Source organism: Microcaecilia unicolor, chromosome 3 (assembly GCF_901765095.1).
Source record: "Microcaecilia unicolor chromosome 3, aMicUni1.1, whole genome shotgun sequence".
Classification (NCBI taxonomy): Eukaryota; Metazoa; Chordata; class Amphibia; order Gymnophiona; family Siphonopidae; genus Microcaecilia; species Microcaecilia unicolor.
Genome location: NC_044033.1, coordinates 26,026,643 through 26,038,880, shown reverse-complemented (window position 1 = coordinate 26,038,880; position 12,238 = coordinate 26,026,643).

The window sequence follows — 12,238 nt, the reverse complement described above, 5'->3', positions numbered from 1 at the left end:
ATTGCAAGCTCTTTTGAGCAGGGACTGTCTTTTCTTCATGTTCAATTGTGAAGCGCTGCGTACGACTGGTAGCGCTATAGAAATGATTTATAGTAGTAGTAGTATATTGTGGTCAGATGAGGTAGGTGTGGATCAGGCATCAAGGGGTCGAAGGGAGTGAAGATTATAGATTGTCCAGTACGATCATTCGTTATGTTGTGTTGCTGGGTTCTGGGATTTATGTTGGATCGGTGGGATAGGCCTTTTTGAAGAGGTGAGTTTTGAGTGATTTCCTGAAGTTTAAGTGGTCACGGATTGTTCTCACAGCATTTGGGAGTCCGTTCCGTAGTTGTGCGCTGATGTAGGAGAAGCTGGATACGTAAGTTGTTTTGTATTTTAGTCCTTTACAGTTTGGATAATGTAGGTTTAGGTATGATCGTGATGATCTGATTCTGTTTCTGGTTGGTAGATCTATTAGGTCTATCATGTATCCTGGTACTGCTTGAGCCCTTACCGCTACCAATTTAGAAGGTGGTCAAGGGGTTCACGAGCTACTCGTGTGGTAATCAGGCAGCGTACGGTAATGTGGCCGCATTGCTGATTACTTCCGGGAACAACCCCCCCTTGGAAGAAAATAGAAAATTATTTTCTACCACAGGAAATTGTGCGCACCAACTTTGGAATTACAGCCAGGCACCCACACCACCCTGGCGGTAGGGTTGATTTGGCCCCCGCTAAACCTAAGCATGCGAGTGGGGGAGGGAAAAGCAGGGCCAAATATCGCCATAGGAAAGTTTCTGCTGGCGGGGATTGGGGATTACCCGCCAGCCAAACCAGCAGACCTTGTGGGCCCAAACCCCAAATTGTGTGTGTGTGGGGAGGGGGGGGGGAGGCAGGTCCCCAAGGACCCCCATAGCTATGCCACTGAACCAGACTTACCCACAACTTTGAGTAAACTGAGTGCCTGTCTAACAGCATGTCAAGAATGTGGGAGTGTGTGTGTCCCTGCCTTCTGCCCTTTCTCCCTTCCCCTCTGCTCTCCGTCCCCCCCCCCCCCCCCCAGTCCTTCAGTGTTAAGTTTCCTGCTGTGCTGTGTTTGTTTGTGTTACAGAGAGAGTGAAGGCGTCTGCCCTCTCTCCCCTCCCTCCTCCAGTCCTTCACTGTTACAAAGAGAGCGATTTCCTGCTGTGCTGTGTTTTCCTGCACTGAGTTACAGAGAGAGCGAGGGCGGGGCAGACACTCATGGGGCAGACACTCATGGGGAAACCGGATATCTCTGTAGCTTCACACTTCCGGCTGGAGGCTTCATTAGAACGTTGGTGCTGCCTTTTATATAGAGAGATGATTGTTCTACTGTGCTGTTTTCATGTGTATATTTCTGATACAGTATCATGTTACACCTACTTCTAGGATTCAATTTACCTTCTCCAAGTTTACCTCATTGATTGTAGTATCATTAACACAATTGTAAGTTTTATGTCAAGCTGTACCTGCTGTACACTGTCTTGCCATACTGGGACAGACAGAAGGTCCATCAAGCCCAGCATCCTGTTTCCAACAGTAGCCAATCCTGGTCACAAGATCCCAAAACAGTACAATACATTTTATGCTGCTTGTTGGAGAAATAAGCAGTGGATTTTCCCCAAGTCCATTTTAATAATGGCTTATGGACTTTTCCCTTAGGAAGCCATCCAAACCAGTATGGTAAAACCTGCTCCACCAAAAAACTTCCCGTACGGAACTCGACAAGCCCCTGCTCTAGCCAATGCCCTTTTCATAATGGCAGGCTAATAAATCCCAATAAATAAACACATAAAGAAGACAGACCCTGCCTGCAGTGCAACATCTGATAAACAGAAATGCATTTCCTCCTATGCTGGGCAAAATACAAAGGTATCCGAGATGCTGCACCTTCAGAATACCAAACCTGGTATAGTCAAATCACTAAACCAAAATTAAGGGTTTTTTTCTGCCTTTACAATCTGGACGGTTCATCCTCTGTATCTTGTGTCAGATGTTGAGATATGTGCTGGCTGCAGAACGTGCCTCCAAATTATTCCGTGGGGCTGTGGGGGCTGATTGATGATACTGCTTTTCCCATGAAGGGCACTCTTTGGGCTACATTCTGCAAATGCACCCAAAGGTAGGTGCCAAAATGTATTCTGTAAAGCAGTGTTTCCCATGTCTGGTCCTGGCATCAGGGGTCATTCAGCAAAGCCTTTGACACGGTTCCGCATAGGCGACTGATAAATATATTGAGTGCCCTCGGTGTGGGCCTAGAGTAACTGATTGGGTAAAAAATTGGTTGAATGGTAGGAGACAGAGGGTGGTGGTAAATGGAGCTTGCTCTGAAGAAAAGGATGTCATCAGTGGAGTACCGCAGGGATCGGTCCTAGGGTCAGCTTTTTTAACGTCTTTGTGAGCGATATTGCGGAAGGGCTGTCTGGTAAGGTTTGTCTCTTTGCGGATGATACTAAACTCTGCAACAGGGTGGACACCCTAGAGGGTGTGAATGACATGAGGAAGGACCTAGCGAAGCTAGAGGAATGGACCGATATTTTGCAACTAAGGTTTAATCCAAAAAAATGCAGGGTCATGCACTTGGGTCACAAAAATCCGAGGGAACAGTACAGTATAGGGGGTGTAGTGCTTCAGTGTGCGAAGGAAGAGCGGGACTTGGGGGTGATTGTGTCTGACAACCTTAAAGCTTTCAAACAGGTAGAAAAAGCGACAGCCAAAGCCAGAAGGATGCTTGGGTGCATAAAGAGAGGCATGACCAGCAGGAAAAAGGAGGTGATAGTGCTGTTGTATAAGTCTCTGGTGAGGCCTCATTTGGAGTACTGTGTGCAGATCTGGAGACCGAACCTACGGAAAGGTATAAACAGGATGGAGTTGGTCCAGAGAGCGGCTACAAAATTAGTAAGCGGTCTTGAATGCAAAAATTATAGGGACAGGCTTATGAACCTCAACATGTATACACGGGAAGAGGGGAGGGAGAGAGGAGACATGGTAGAGACGTTTAAATATCTCAAGGGCATTTATGTACAGGAAGAGAGCCTTTTTCAAATGAAGGAGAGCTCTGGAATGAGGGGGCACATGACAAAGATAAGAGGGAATAGGCTTCGGAGTAACCTAAGGAAGTATTATTTCACAGAAAGGGTGGTGGAGGCGTGGAATGGCCTCCTGGTGGAGTCTAGGACTGTTCCAGAATTTAAAAAAGCATGGGATAAGCATGTGGGATCGCTTAGGAACAGGAAGAATTGGGGGTTACAGAGGATGGGCAGACCAGATGGGTCATATGGCCTTTATCTGCCGTCATGTTTTTATGTTTCTGTGTTTCTATTCAGTAACAGAGGGTTCTACATCGTCATCCCAGCACAGAGGAGGAACAAAATGAATATGTATGAAAGAGATTTGGATATAATGGAGGCAGTGTATGCAAATCAAGTTCATGCATGTTCACTGTGGTTATCCTGAAAACCTGACTGAGAAGGGGTACTCCAGGACTGGACTTGGGAAACACTGCTGTAAAGGGTGCTCTGTGCAAAACGTCCTTTATAGAATACTAGCTTAGCGTGCATTTTGCGCCTAACGGGGAGCGAGCAACTATGCTAGGCTGATGAAAATGCTGGCAACCAATTAATGGCAGGCAGGTTTATAAATCCAGGTGTTCTTTAACATTGTGCCTAAATTCTGGGAATGCCCCTAACCTGTCCATGGTCACGCCCCCTTTGAAGTTATGCACTAAGCAATTTAGGTGTGTATGTTATAAAGCAGGGTATAGAGCAGATATGTATGTAACTCGCAATTACTGCCAATTAAGCGCTTGATAATTCCAACAACCCAAATAAAACAGATTCTTTGGATACCAAACACAAGTGGAGAAATACCGGACTTCAAAATACCTTCTGGGAAGTATGAACTCCCACTGAAATCACAGGTCAGGAATCTTGGGATACTGCTAGACTCATCACTCAATCTGATCCTACAAATTCAAACAACCTATGGCAGCTATGAAAAAATGAGTCTGACCACAGTGGTCAATACCATGATAACATCACATCTAGACTATTGCAATGCCCTGAACACTGGCCAAACCAAAGAGAGTTTGTACCAGCTCCAGCTAATTCAGAATGCTGCAGCACGACTGATAGAAGGCTACAAATGGCATGATCATTTCACACCCTTCCCGTGAAAGCTACACTGGCTACTGGTATCTTACAGGGCTAAATTTAAAACTGTATGTTTGATTTTCAAGGTCCTCAGACAAAATGGATCAGGGTACCTAAAGAATAAGTTAGCCCTTTACAAACCTTTCAGACCTCTAAGGTCCTCCCAAGGATCATCATTATCTGTACCCTTGTCAAAAGAAATTGTATGATGTGATACCCGCCAGTGAGCTTTCTCAGGAGTAGCCCCACCCTCTAGAATTTACTCCCAGAGGGGCTACGTGTAACTCAAGAATACCTCTATTTTAGGAAGCAGGTGAAAGACTGGCTCTTCTTCCAGAGATGTAGCTAGATTCAATATTTTGGATGGGTCCAGAGGTAAATTGGATGGGCTATTCCACATGCACATGCCTCTTTCCTCCCCCCCCCCCCCCAAACACAGACCACATATATCTTCCTGGAGATATTTTTAAGAACATAAGAAGGGTTTTTTTCACCTACCCCACATCTTCTCCCTCTCCTCTGCAGTGTCCAGGCATCTGTGCTCCTGTCTCTGAACTCCGTCCCTCCCCGATGTCGGTACAGGCGTCCTCGACGCCTACAGCGATTCATTCTCGCTGCTTGCGACAGCTCCACAGGCTTTCCATCTGCCATCTTCCGCCCTCGCTGACATCATTGCCTGTTTCCTGTCTGGCGGAACATGGAACATGGAAGCTTGCAGGGCCGGCGCAAGCAGCAAGAATGAATCACTGCAGGAGCTGAGGACACCTGTACCGACACCAGGGAGGGAAGGGGTTCAGAGATTGGAGTGCAGAAGCCGGGACACCATGGAGGAGAGCAGAGTGGAGCTGCAGCTGGGTAGGCCTAAGGCAAGACAGGCCCACCCAGGCCCATCTGTAGCTATGCCAGTGTCTTCTCCTAAGACTTCAATACATAGGGTGACTGACTATACACTCATTCTATACCTGGACTAGCCTGCTACACACACTGTAACTTAGGTCAGTTCCTTATCTCTTGCTTAACTATACAAAGAACGTGCCTTGAGTTTAGCCAACCATCAAATGATCCCAACTCACTCTGTACCATGCATCTTATTCCCATCATATATCTGCTCTTAGTCCCTCAGCTATATGGTAAGCCGTATTGTAGAAAATCTTTAGCATCATATCTATGTTAGTTGAATGCTCTAATGCCTGCTTATTAGGTGTATCATTAATATTATGCTAACATTGTATCTCTGGTATTTGAATTCCAGTGCTGTTAAGCAAGTAACTGTGTATGTTTTCGATACTGTTTCACGGTAGTTCTATTATTAGGTTTCAATTTACTGCTTTCAAGTTTACCTCATTTATTGTATTTAGTTTATTCTTGGTTATTTTATTATTGTTATGCTGTTAACAAGATTGTAAATTTTATGTTAAACTGTACCTACTGTACACCACCTTGGGTGAATCTCTTCATAAAAGTTGGTTAATAAACCCCAATAACTAAATAAATAAAGAGATTGTTAGTACCTATTTGATTGATTAGTTTATGTGTGGATCAGAGATCCATGCCAAATTTGAGTGACCTACACAGAATTTGGGGTTCTTATGTGCATTTGGAGTGCACAAAGACAGGGCTCTTTTCACTATTGGGGCCGCAGAGAGGGGGCAAGATTTCCCAGGACCCGGCCTCCAAGCGGGGCCCACCTGGCACCGGCTAGGCTGATTGGTCTCCTGCTCCTGTGTGCCTCAGTGCCGGGTTATCCCGTTATTGTGTTAACTCTGCTCTGCCAGCCATAGGTTCTTCTTCCTGTCTCATCCCGCCTTCTGTGAGAATTACTTCCTGTTTCCGCAAACACAGGAGGGGACAGAACAGGAAGAATCAGAGCAGAGTTAACGTGGTCCTGGCATACAGGAGCAGGAGATGAAGTGAGGGTGCTCATGCGAGGTGGGGGACCCGTGCAAGGTGGTGGGGGCATATGTGGGGAGGGGGCAGGGGTGCTTGCCTTGGGCCCTGCTTTGTCTCTTGGCAGCCCTGTTCATTATGTGGTCCATGGGTTATATTTGCAGCATTTTTTATATCCAGAACTGAGACTATGATGCTATCTATTTCTACCTGTTTTATATGGACAAAAAGGATTTCACAAAAGCCCACAGAGTCCAAACGAGCCCATCACCTGCACTGTCTATGGCTATGACCATCAATACCATGATTAGAAGAAATTATCATTTTATGTTTGTAGAGCCTTCTTCTTAAGCTCATCTTATAGCAAATCACGAGTCTCCTGGAAATGATTAAAAGCACGCTCGTGTACATTTTGTTCCTCCTCTGTGATGGGGCTAATTCATTTTACCTCGCTGAATGGAACATTAGCTGGTAATTTGTTTATGGAAATGTACTTCTCCTATAAATGTGCATATTAATTCATATTATTCAGCTGCCCATGATTCTGTTGATCGTTATTGCACTTTAAAACGAAAGGGAATATTGACATGGAAATCACACCGAACTGAACTGAAGGCACAAGGAAAGGGGAATGGCAGTAATGGCGTTGGGAGGTTGGTGCAATTTGTGTGGGGGTTGCGTTCAGCTGGAATTTGTAGTGTTCTAATAGGTGATAGTTCTTTAAAATTAATTTAAACCAGCTGTATACTTTTTAAAGGCTAGGCTGCCTCGCCTCACCCCATGCTTGGAATAAACTCCCTGAGCCCATTCGCCAGGCCCCCTCCACGCCCATCTTCAAATCCTTGCTCAAAGCCCACCTCTTCAATGTCGCCTTCGGCACCTAACCACCATACCTCTATTCAGGAAATCTAGACTGCCCCCACTTGACATTTCGTCCTTTAGATTGTAAGCTCCTTTGAGCAGGGACTGTCCCTTCTTTGTTAAACTGTACAGCGCTGCGTAACCCTAGTAGCGCTCTAGAAATGTTAAGTAGTAGTAGTAGTAGTAGTGGAGGAGTAGCAGCCTAGTGGTTAGTGCAGTGGAACATGGAATGTTGCTACTATTTGACATTCTACATGGAATGTTGCTATTCCACTAGCAACATTCCATATTTAGATTGTAAGCTCCTTTGAGCAGGGACTGTCCCTTCTTTGTTAAACTGTACAGCGCTGCGTAACCCTAGTAGCGCTCTAGAAATGTTAAGTAGTAGTAGTAGTAGTAGTGGAGGAGTAGCAGCCTAGTGGTTAGTGCAGTGGAACATGGAATGTTGCTACTATTTGACATTCTACATGGAATGTTGCTATTCCACTAGCAACATTCCATATTTAGATTGTAAGCTCCTTTGAGCAGGGACTGTCCCTTCTTTGTTAAACTGTACAGCGCTGCGTAACCCTAGTAGCGCTCTAGAAATGTCAAGTAGTAGTAGTAGTAGGCTAGGTTAGGTTGATGGTAATATAAGTGACTTGACCATATATTTATTTATTATATTTGTACCCCCGCTCTTTCCCACATACAGCAGGCTCAGTGCGGCTTACGTTGTAAAAGAAAAGCATCTTACATGGTAGAAAATAAAGCAAAACAAGAAAATGTAGGCAGAGTATTATAAACTGTGATGATCAAAGCTACTTACATAGTGAAAAAGCATTATTAAGGACATGTGAAAAGAATATTAAGAGCTGAGAAAAAAAAACACAGTGGCAACAGTGCCCAGGAATATATGAGCGGAATAGGGAAGGTAGACAAGGATAGGATAGGTAAAAAGGGAAGGAGATTGGGAGGGAAATGGTAAAAGGATGGAGGGGAGAAGATAAGGGATTGATTATAAGGGGATTTGAGAATAAGGTCAAATGTGTCATTGGGGTCAAAGTTAGTGTCGACGTAGAATAGTGGTTTATGTATTCATGTAGGTACTTGTAAAGTTCCCAATAATGTATGCATGTAAATGTAGATGCTGAGAAAATAATGCAATTTTTATGCAAGAGGATTGATGTTCTGGTAGGCGGAGCAAGAGAGGAGCAGGATTGGCATAAATGCTTGTATTTTATAATTTATGGGCCAAATTCTATATATTGCACCTGATAAATCAGCATGCTTAACGTGATTCTATCGTGTGCGCATAACTTGATTGAACAACAAGGTAATCAGAATTGATAATTGGGTGTAATCAATTATGAGCACTAATTGGCAATAATTAAGATTTAGGGGCATATACAATTCTTATGGGGTATGCCTAAATCCTATAATGATAACAATTTGGGGTTGTGGTTAGGGGCGTTCCCGGACTTTATGCGTGTTGATACACAATCACGCTTAAGCGCTCCAAACTTAGGCACCAGCTTATAGCAGGCCTAATTGCAGGTGCCTACAATTAGGTGTGGCTTAGTGCTAAGTGCGATTCTATAAAGGATGCATACTCTTTATAGAATCGCGCTAAGCATGGCACATTATCAGCGCTGATTTTTAGGCTACTTATAGAATTGAGCAGAGGAGTAGCCTAGTGGTTAGTGCAGTGGACTTTGATCCTGGGGAACTGAGTTTGATTCCCACTGCACTGGGCAAGTCACTTAATCCTCCATTGCACCTGATACAAAATAAGTACCTGAATATATGTAAACCGCATTGAATGTAGTTGCAAAAACCTCAGAAAAGTGGTATATCAAGTCCCATTTCCCTTTCCCTATTTGAGATTCTACATGGAATGTTGCTGTTGCTACTATTTGAGATTCTGGAATGTTGCTACTATTTGAAGATTCTACATGGAATGTTGCTACGGTTCAAGATTCTGTTGCTACTATTTGAGATTCCACATGGAATGCTGCTAGTGGAGGAGTAGCCTAGTGGTTAGTGCAGTGGACTTTGATCCTGGGGAACTGAGTTTGATTCCCACTGCAGCTCCTTGTGACTCTGGGCAAGCCACTTAACCCTCCATTGCTCCTGGTACAAAATAAGTACCTGAATATATGTGAACTGCTTTGGATGTAGTTGCAAGAACCTCAGAAAGGTGGTATACCAAGTCCCATTTCCCTTCCCTCTATATGGTGATTCCTGCTGGCATGCTTAAGCACAAATTTACAAGAGACTTTTATTCGAATTGGCCGAGTAGGGTCATTCTTCAATAAAAGTCTCTTGTGAACCGAAACTCGACCGAGCAGGCTCATTCTTCAATAAATGTCTCTTGTGAGCTGAAACTCAGCCGAGTAGGGCCATTCTTCAATAAAAGTCCCCTGTGAGCCAAACCTCAGCTGAGTAGGGTCATTGTTCAATAAAAGTCTCTTGTGAGCCGAAACTCAGCCAAGTAGGGTCATTCTTCAATAAAAGTCCCCTGTGAGCCAAAACTTGACTGAGTAGGGTCATTGTTCAAGAAAAGTCTCTTGTGAACCAAAACAAGGCTGAGTAGGGTCATTGTGCAATAAAAGTCTCTTGTGAACCGAAACTCGGCCGAGCAGGCTCCTTCTTCAATAAATGTCTCTTGTGAGCTGAAACTCAGCCGAGTAGGGCCATTCTTCAATAAAAGTCCCCTGTGAGCCAAAACTTGACTGAGTAGGGTCATTGTTCAATAAAAGTCTCTTGTGAACCAAAACTCGGCTGAGTAGGGTCATTCTTCAATAAAAGTCCCATTATGACAGTTGGTGTGGGCACTACTGCCAGGCTCCCGTGGTAGGGCCTAATTGCCGCATGCCAAGCCTATGGTAGCCCTACCTTGTTTGGTAAAAGAGAACCATAGTGATTTGTGCTCACTGAATTGAGGGCAATTGTGAGATTGCCTGGTTTCGTTTATCTTGTTATTATTATATTATAATTATATTCCTCTCCGATTTTTCTGCTCTCTCCATTATTGGGGGTTAAGGGATTTGTTAGTTTAGTTATTTTGATAAGGCTCTGCTATTTGCAGATCCTGTTTCCTACTGTATAAATATGTGTTTATTTTCCTGTTTTCTATTCAAATGGAAAAGATTATATCTTACTTGAATATTATAAATATTATAGTATAAAGTTAAAAAATATATAGTGATTTGTGGTTTGTATTTTTGACAATTGGATCCTGTTAGATCATTTTCAGTTTCTATATATAGATATACATAATACTTTTGGGGCTGGTGGTATGTGTTGAGGTTCACACTGAGATGCCAGTGGTTGCAAAGGGCTGCTCTTTCTTTCTATTCCAATTTACAGTGTTTGCGAGGCCCCGAAGATCTGACTACTTGAAACCTCAGTTTCTAATACTCTCCCAGAACTACAGACTTACGTGCAGACCCTGGAAAGGAGAGGAGCATTTTCGATATGACGACTAAGTCACATTTTGAACGTTTTGCACAAAACGTCCAAAATCTGAATACGAAAGAAGGTCATTTTCGAAAAAGAAAAACGTCTATTTCTTTTTTTGAAAATACTGTTTCGAACAAGGTTTTGTGCTTTCGACATTTTCTTTTTTGGTCCTTTTTTGAAAAAAAAAAAAATGAGTAAGTGCAAAACATAGAGATTCATGCCATTTGGATATAGGAGGAGCCAGCTTTTTTAGTAGACTGGTCCCCCAGACATCCCAGGAGAGCAATGGGGCACCCTAGAGGACACTTCTGTGCATGTCATAAAAATGCTCCCAGGTACCCTTCTCACCTTTGCTCCCCTATCTTGTCCCCTGAGCCCTCCAAAACCCACCCAAAACCTACAATAGCCCTTATGAGTGAAGGGGACACCTATATGTGGATACAGTAGGGTTTTTGGGACTTTGGGAGAGGTCACAGTTTCCACCACAAGTGTGACAGGTAGAGGGAGATAGGGACCTGATCTCCCATGCCATAATGAATTGTACCAACCACTACACTACTCCAGGGACCTGCATGCTGTTCTAGTAGACCAGACTTTAACATCCGAGGCTGTCACATAGGCTGGTAAATCATATTTTTATTCATCGTTTTAGGGGGTGGGAGGGGATCAGTGACCACTGGGGGGGGTATTGGGGGGTCACCCCTGATTCCCCCCAGTGATCATCTGGTCATTTAGGGCACCTTTTGTGCCTTATTCATTATAAAAACAGGTCTAGACCAAAACGTTGAAGTTTCAGCCCTAGATGTCTTGGTTTTATTTTATAAGTCTTAGGAACATCCACACCCCGCTCTTAACATGCCCCCGACACCAGTGGCGTTCCTAGGGAGGGGGGCGGTGGGTGCGGTCCTCCCCGGGTGCACACCGCTGGGGGGGGGGGTGCCACGCGCCTGTCGGCTCCGCTCGTTCCGTGCTCCCTCTGCCTGGGAACAGGTTACTTCCTGTTCCGGGGCAGAGGGAGCATGGAATGAGTGAAGCCGACGGGCGTGCGGCACCCCCCAGCAGGTAAAAATGCACCCGGGAGGGAGGGTGTCCTTTTGTCGGGGGGGGGGGGCATTGCACCCGGGGGGGGGGGGGGCGCATCGGCCAATGCATAATTAAACTCTGGAATTCGTTGCCGGAGAATGTGGTGAAGGCGGTTAGCTTAGCAGAGTTTAAAAAGGGGTTAGACGGTTTCCTAAAGGACAAGTCCATAAACCACTACTAAATGGACTTGGGAAAAATCCACAATTCCAGGAATAACATGTATAGAATGTTTGTACTTTTGGGAAGCTCGCCAGGTGCCCTTGGCCTGGATTGGCCGCTGTCGTGGACAGGATGCTGGGCTCGATGGACCTTTGGTCTTTTCCCAGTGTGGCATTACTTACGTACTTATGACCTATCTCTTCAACAAGGCATACCACAATGACCCATAACAGGAGCTGTAATACATCACCTCTTACTGAGATCCAAAATGTTTTCTCCTTATGCTTATTGCTTAGTTCTTGTAGATCATCTATATTCTCTGTAGTATACAAATTGCATCTATACTCTGAAATGACGTGCTATTAATCTATCTATTTAGTCTTCCGGGTCATCAATATTCTTTAGGTAATACCAATTGTCTCTTTTACTCTGTAATGATGATCCATTATGTTAATCACATAATCTATTATGTCATCCATGTATTCTATTTAATATCAACTGTACCTTTTTACTCTGGAGTGGCAAATGCCATGAAGGAACATTGTAAGCCACATTGAGCCTGCAAATAGGTGGGAAAATGTGGGATACAAATGCAGCAAATAATAATAATAATAATAATAATTCTTCCGAAAGCATCAAACATACAAGAAACT